Here is an 8,726-nt window from a genome sequence, read left to right on the forward strand (position 1 = left end):
AATTGGTGATGAAGACCAATTTGCACTATTCACTATTCACGTAAATAGTATTTTTTTTTTTTTTCACAAAATACTATTTACTTGAACAGTACTCTCGCCAGCTGTTTAGCAGAAACAACCGGCTCTGATACCAGTTGTTAGGTAAGAAAGCAGAAACATGTTAATAAAACCAGCCATTTAGGCGGATCCAGCCATATAGGCGGCAACAAATAAATAAAACTAGCTAGATGATGATAGACAAAGAAAGAAAAGAAAGTAGACAACACAAGAATTTTACGTGGTTCACCCTTACACTAGGGCTACATTCACGGGACCAACTCCGAAAATATTTTATTACCACCTTCCACAAATTGTGGGAATACAGAACTCTTCACTCAACAAACACTCACTCTACAAGAGGAAACTTGTGTTTTTGAGTAATTTCTGAGTTGATTTACAAGTGAAATGGGGAGGCCTATTTATAGTTGAAGCTCCAAGGACAATCTCGTAAATATCCTAAAGCTTAGGGGCAAAATCGTAATTTTCCCTTTTGATTTTTTTCTTCTCCACCGAAAGATCTTTTGTCTTGTTTTGGTGGCTGGATTCTTCTACAAATTCTACTTATGTTTCAACTTCATATATATCGAGACTTCCCATGTTAATTTGGGAACTTGTTCTATGTTCTCTGCAGCTAGCCAAGTTCTTGGCCTCTGTTTGGTGTTTCTCAGTCTCAATTAGATTGTACTTAGTTTCTTGAAAAAACGAGAGTTGAGTAACTAAATTGAACATCGGTTCTTAGTGGACATCTAAGGGGAGAGTCTATGATGTGCGAAGCGTTGTGATTTTAGAGAGTAAAGAAAATAGGAAATGCAAAATGAACCCAATATGTAGTACAGGATTATACAAAGACGTAACTCAACTAAAAGCAATGCGAATCTAATCAGATCTTTGAAATATGAATTGAAAGGGATCGGAGAATGGGAAAAAAAACATGAACCTTCTTGATTCCAAAAGATGCACATTGTGTGTTGGGAAAAATATACGTGGTTGACGACTTTGTAGTGAGTTTGAATTTTTGTTCAAGCACGCAACCTCAGTTCGAAAAAGACATATTTTCTTTGAAGAAAAGAAAAAATGACAAGAAAATTCCATGACATAAGTCAATGAATAGCTGCTCACGTTTATCATTGAAACGTGAAGTTCACAAGTTAACCCATTTTTTTTAAAAAAAATTTATACATGTTTTATATTTACAATACTATACAAAATGTAAGGTGCAACGTCACAAGCTGCAATAGTCAAATGACACGAGACGGTGATCCCATCTTGGACGCGTTATTGATTGGCCAAACAGTTTTGATATATCTTCCCAAAACATTCATCCAAATCATCTTCCGAATCTATAAACAATTCACATCTGTGTAAATAATCTTATTTAAAACATTTATTTAATTTCAATATTTTATAATTTTAAAAGTTCGGAGGTTCTTTCGGTCGAAAATTTTGAAAGATGTATCGTTTTTCTTTGCGAAAATGCAACCAAGTGGAAGACCACTTTTGTTTTTTTTTTGTTCGGAATAGTAGAACCAAATCCAATACCATTTTTTCCTTCTTCGTTTGGGTACTAAGCACTGAAAATGGGTAATGGATATCTTGCTTTAAAATGAAGGGCTTTTTATTCCAAAAAGAATATATGGTACCATGGAAAGAATTTCAAATAGGTAGCAACACCAATTTTTCTTCGACTTCCCATGATATCAAATCGACTAGGAGTATGTATTATATAAAATGAAATTGCTAAATTTTGCTTCCAAAATTAATTACACCTTACGGAAAATTGGGGGTTCAAATTTAATATTTCTCTTGACATAGCTAGCATGTAAAATTCAGTATGTTTAAAAAATAAAGTTAATAATTCACAGAAAATAACCCCAAATTCAATTATAGTTGACAATCTCATGATTTATGTGATCTCTAACAAAATATTATCAAAAAATCTCAATTCACAAGCAAGTAAAGTATATGCTTATAATTTTTTTTTTTCCGAACATTGCTATAAACATCATTGAGGAAACAAAATGAAAATGATTATCCAATAGTATTCGAGCAAGTTAGCTTCGTTGAAAAACAAGGGCAGATTTTGTACTCTCATTTTCATCATATTTTTTTGGAGTTTTTTTTTTTTTTTTTTTCTTTCTGTAATTTGAAATCAGATTATCTAATGACTTCCAAAACGGAAAAGGGTAAACCTTATAAGTTCCGAAGCCACAAAAGGTAATATTTCAATTAATTAAGACTATGTTTATGTAACAATTGTTTGTACAAACCAAACTAGAAGTTGAACATGTGTAGAAGACAAAATTGTCACTATGTGTATACATATTTCTACTCAAAAATGAAAATCTAAAAGCATTGCTGATAATCTCAAAACAGAGAAAAACAGAAGCATATATACTATTACTACCTTTATACATTCAATCAAGTATCCCTATATTTAATTTCTGGTAACCAATCTATAGAAAGAATATGACAAGAAAAGTGAAGAAATAAAAAAATGTGTTGGACATTTGAATTTGGGAAGAAATAACAAGATTGAAGCTTATCAGTGTCCTGCACCGGGGCTTGGAACGGATCGCAGAAGAAGTGGTTGAGTGGTTATGAGGTGTCGCGCAATGAGCTTCTCATCGACGACGGTAGAGTGGCCTTTCCTGCTTGGCGTGGAAGAAGGGACAGTGCCCTTTGGAAGGGAACTCTGAAACGAAGATGGGTCAAGCTTGTTGCCATGTTTGTGTGCACCCACGTGAAGCTTTCTGCCTTCTGGACATGAACACAGGGAAGCAAAGAGAATGAAGAATAGAATGAGATGAAAGGCAAGGCGAGGCATGGACAGAGAATGTGTGAGAAGACAAGAAATGAAGTGTAATGTTTGTGGAGAGGCTAAAGAGGGGTTGTGTTATATTTATAGGATGAAAAGAGAGAAAGACAGACTTGGACTTCAACTTTTGTTGAAGCATACATGGTCCCTACTCCCTACTCCCTACTATTTTCCAAGTCAAATAGAGTTAGATAGGTGTGGCTTTATTGAACTAGAGTGGCATTAGTGAAAATGTGGTTTAATTTCATATTTCCAGAATAGCGAGCGTTCCCTAAGTTAGGTGATGGGCTATGCCGCCGGCGTCCTCTTTTTGGTAGTTTTGTTTTACTTTCATTTTCAATTTCAATTTCAATTTGATTTTGTGCAAAGCCGTCAAGATCCACTCCAATTAATACGTTATTGCACAGCTTGCTTCCCCACTCTGATTTTCTCATTCAGAGAATATTCAAAATAGTCGGTGTCTAGTGCACCACTCTTTCTTCCTCTTAACTCATACGAAGTTTCTTAAGTGGAAAAATGTTTCAAGTCACCACTCTACATATTTATATAACTTATATTTGATTTTAATAATTAATGTTCATCTTAAATGCTGTTTTTTTTATTGTGTAGACTATTAAAATTAAAGTTTAAATGTAATTAAAGAATAACAACCTTAATTAATGACAATTTTTTTTTTACTTTGTATATTATTTAATAAATAACTAACATGCAAATAAAATAGTATATTTTTAATATTATTTATCTTAACAAACTCCTATTAAAAATCTTAATAGGTAACAATGATACTAATAAAAATAGACAACAATAAAAATAGTTGTAATAATAATAACACTATTATAGTAACGATAATAACAATGATATCAACAACAATAATAGTTATGGAAGTGCAACATTAATATAGGCAAAAGATCAAAGTACATATTTAATTGAGTGTTTTTGTTTTTTAAGAATATTTGATGCATGAAATATTTTTATTTTTATTTTTTTAAGAATTTGAAATTGAAAAATGTTAGTTTTTCACATTTGATTTACTATCTAAAAAATTATATTTCTAGAAAATATAATTTTTTAAAAATATTTTTATACCAACTTTCTACCAAATTGTTTGCATGCAGATATATAAATATAACATTCTTGAATTAAAATGAATGTTTTACTATAATAAAAATATTACGTTGTCTTAATTTATTTAATTAATGTAAAAAAAAGTCTTAAATTTTAAAATAATACTTATAAATATTTTTAAAAATATTTATAACTAATCATTCAAATTTAATCATGAAAATTATGATTTCTAAGAATTGTAATTTTTGGACATGAAAGAATTTTTTTTCTCTCAAAAATCACCTAACTATTTTTATGCAGGAAAAAATTGTCTAACATATAATTTTTAAGTAAAAAAAAAAATAAGTTTTTGTCTTGTATTTTATTTTATTTGTTTTGTTCCATGAATTTTATATAAATAAAGATACACTAAATGTATTTTGTTTTATCTGATACCATGCTTTTAGCAAATTCGAGGGACTTAAAAAAATATAGGTGTTGATTATTTTGGACAAAGTCCTAACCCGAGATTAGGGAATAAATTTAGGAAGTTAATCTTACGGTCCTATTCATCGATTAAATTATTAAATTTCCTTAATTAATATATGCAGTTTCCCCTAGGAAAAATGAACCCGGAAAAATCCAAGTAACTATAAGAATGGTCCATCACATTTCAAATGACAAATTATTTTATGTGTATACAATGGGAATATGTTTTACACGAGGAAAGTAAGTAAGCTAGGTCTATTAAAATTAGGCCTCGTGAATCATGATATATAAGGCAACAACAACCATCATTTAAACAATATAATACTCTTGAATGTTTATTTTTGAGCCGAAGATCGCTGCCCTTCATAATTCAGGTAAGAATATTATTTGATTTTATATCTGTGAGACCTTAATTTATGTTATTTTAGTTCCGTCGGATCAGGCTAATCAATTGTGGACTTGTAAGTATTAGCCAATTCACTCTAGTTTTATTTATTAATAAGAATTAATAATGATGAGAGTAAAGTTTAATTTAGAATTATATGTATATTACTTTGATCTTTTATCATGAGGTTTCATTCCAGTAGTTTCACCAGTCTTTTATTAGTTATAAGTTACTCATAGTTCATTTTTTAAAGCTCACTTCTTAAATATTTATTAACAATAAATAATATAATATTATTTTTAAATGTATAGTTTTTTTTAATGTAAAATAGTAACTTACTTTAACACATTATACTATTTTTATATACATGCATGTACTAAAAAGTATTATACCATTTTAATGACATATAATAAAATTGTCATATTTTTAAATTAATATATTAAACAACTATGTAGAGACAATACATTTAGGAGTAATAACGTGATGAAGTCTATTTTTATAAAAAAAATATATATGTGATCTCAATATATCAAAAATAAATTTAGCTTATTACAAAATAATGTAAGAGAGTATCGTATCTTTCACACATAAATATAAGTTTCAATCCCAAAATTAAAAATATATAAACATGCATTAATGTATATGTTAACATACAATATCATCAAATAAATGTTATGGTAGATTAATACAAATGATTCGAGATCTAGTACGGAGTTTATATTTCTCATAATATAGGTTTAACACTCCTGTAACAATTAAAATCTTATTTTAATAAACATATTATTCAAAGAGATTCATTAGCTCCAGGTGTAAAATTCCGAGGATATCCACTCAACGAAATCTCTTTTCATGTATGAAATATTTATAGTAGATCTTTGTTGACTGTGAGTTTGACAAGTAAAATTTCAGGTCAAACTAAACACTATTAAGTTTCAACTAACCACTAAATAGAGAATGATGCTACTAAATTTCAGTTAATTACTAAGTAAAAAAAATAGTATTTAACCTAAGATCTCCAACATCTCATTGATTTCCTACTCACTAATCTTAAGGATATTATCTCTTATCTACCACTTAAATCATTAAAAAATATTATAAATTATTGGAGTTTTCCAACAACTCATCCCATTATTCTTTCATCACATCTTAGATAATGATATACTTTAATGATTATTGTTATCATTATTTTGTTCGTCTTTTAGTTGCACTATCAATTAAACTCTATCCTCGTACATATTAAAAATATCTTATTAATTATAAAATTATGCATAAATGATGTATTAATACTTTTTTTCTTCAAATTTTTTGATAAGGTCCATTCATATTGGACTAAATAATTTTTAGAGCAAGTTAAATTAGATCAAAATGATTTCCAAATTCCAACATAAATTTTATCAGCATAAGTTGATTGTACAATTCAGTCTTATTTACTTAAGTTGGGTAAAAACTAAAATTAAATTTCCATCAAATTTAAAATTGTTATTTTTTAGTTCCTGTAATTTTTAAAAAAAAATTATCTTAATATTTATACTCAAATTTTGTCAAGAAATCTGTCAAATATTATCGTATAAAATCTACCGGTTTGTGTCTTTGTTAGTAAAATCATCACATTGAATCTAATTGAGATTGTAAAACTATCTCAATTTGTTACTTCTAAATATATTATTAGTGACTTAAAAGATTAAAACAAAAATTTTAAAAATTACAAGAACTAAAAATATTAATTTTAAATTTGAGAGACTAAAACATATTTAAACTATAAATTTATTATAACTTATCGGATAATGTATATAGAGAATTTTCTCTAAAAATATTCCTAAGAGAATATAAGAAGAAAAATAAAATAAAATAAACTTGTATGTAAATTAATTTTGTAGAAAGTCTTTTATATTAATTTTTATAAACTAATTTATATAAAATTTAACTTCAACTTATAATTTTTGTATTTTCTTCTTTTAAAAATATTTAGGAAAAACTTTATTCAGTTTACTTTAGACGCATAGAATATCACGTGGAAACCAAATATAACAAATGTCGCATAGGAAGTTTGTGACAAGTGATATTTTAGCTTTAGTAAAAATCAAGTAATACACACCCGACAGGCGTTTGTAGTCCAACGGTTAGGATAATTGCCTTCCAAGCAATAGACCCGGGTTCGACTCCCGGCAAACGCATCCTTTTCATTTTATATTGTTGGTCCAATACACTTTCCTTTTTGTTTATGTTTCAAAAATGAAAAATGTGAACACCCAAATATTTTTGCAATCGATTTATGAAATGAGTTTTCAAAATTGTGTCTCCATGTTGCCAATGCTTTTATAGATATGTAGGTTAAATGTAGAGGCATTGATCCTATGCTTGATTTGAGTTTGATAGCATGCTTGAGAGAGATATGTTGCCTCGCGTACCACATTATTTATGTACCACTTATGAAATTGAGCAAGTACTAGAGTTGTTTGAGAGGATAAAGTTAAAATTAAGGATTAGAGCCAACATTATTTTTCCTATTTTATTTTTATAATTTTTTGTTGGCTTAAATATATTTTTAGTTTCTTAAATTTAAGACAAATTTGTTTTTGGTCCCTCAAATTTAAAACCGTTGTTTTTAGTCCCTGTAATTTTCAAAAATCTTGTTTTAGTCCCTTAGATCACCAATAACATATTTGAAAGTGACTAATTAAGACAGTTATGCAATATAAATTAAATTTAATGAGATATTTTTACTAATAGAAATACCAATAAATAAATTTTATGCAATAATTTTTGATAAATTTCTTAACAAAATTTGAATATAAGGACTAAAATAAGATTTTTTGAAATTACAGGGACTAAAACAACAATTTTAAATTTGAGGGACCAAAAACAGATTTACCCTAAATTTAAGGGACTAAAAACATATAATAATCTAATTCAAAACTACTTATTAAAATAAAATAATGTTATATAAGTTTGATCCACGTGCTCAGTAATTGCTTCTCTCTCTCTCTCTTTTTTTTTTTTTGTGTTAAATTTGGATCTTCACTATTGGTTTTCATCTCTTTAATTTGTCAATGCAAGTTAATATGCTCGATCGGAGCAATACCTTCCATTGGGGTGCCATTTCCCTTTTATCTTCCTTAGATATATTATATACTAACCACTTAAGTTTGATTTTGCACCTGTGACTAGCCAAATACTGTTTCTCTTAGCAATCTTTTAAAGAGTGTTGCAATATTAGTTTAGCTTAATCTGATTAACATCATTGCAACAAGCAAGTTGGGTATCTATCAATTGAAAACTAAATGAGCCAATCTGGCGCCAATCACCTTCCACAACCACAGAACGAGAACGTTAGTTGATAACTGTGTTTTCAATTCGTAGCGAATGTGTGAAGGGATCTCCCCTTATATATGTTGGATAAATGGCACATATATGTTGGACGAATGGCGCTATTCACTTTTCGTTTTTTCCATTATGCATGTCCCAAATATTATCTGAGTTGGACCACACAAGATTATAAAATTAATAATAGTAAATCACTTATTTTCTTTCGATTCCTCAAGTCACTGTTTCTTCCACCAAGTTTCATGAATGGTATAATTAATGGCATGGTAATCTCTCGTACTAGGATGCGTAGTGGATAAAGAGGAGAAAGATAATAATATTCAGTTGGATTAATTTGTTCTGCACCTTCTGCTAAGTGCTAAAGTAGCATTATTCTCTCCCATGCATCCTCATATATATATAAATGCCATGGCTCCTTAACTCTTTTAGAATATGGCCGCAGTAATGATTGCCAGATGAATTTCTGAGCAATCTCCAATTGGCGAACCGTCAAAGCTCCAATGTATATTCAGAATGCAGACCAAGTGTGTTGCTCTCAATTCTCAAAGTCTCATCCACCGTCTGCCAAAGGAGATATGAGAAGTGTTTATATATATGCTCCATTTGTGAATTAGCACCAAAAACTGGTAG

General features: G+C 29.0%; 1 non-coding gene across 1 annotated transcript; it reads left to right on the forward strand.

Annotated features, from left to right (window-relative positions):
* The first annotated feature begins 6,874 nt into the window (after nt 1-6,874).
* TRNAG-UCC (transfer RNA glycine (anticodon UCC)) lies at nt 6,875-6,946 on the forward strand. Its single transcript has one exon. It is a non-coding gene; the product is annotated as a tRNA-Gly (tRNA).
* The last annotated feature ends 1,780 nt before the right edge of the window (nt 6,947-8,726 follow it).

Source organism: Cajanus cajan, chromosome 1 (assembly GCF_000230855.2).
Source record: "Cajanus cajan strain Asha chromosome 1, NIPB_CcT2T_4, whole genome shotgun sequence".
Classification (NCBI taxonomy): Eukaryota; Viridiplantae; Streptophyta; class Magnoliopsida; order Fabales; family Fabaceae; genus Cajanus; species Cajanus cajan.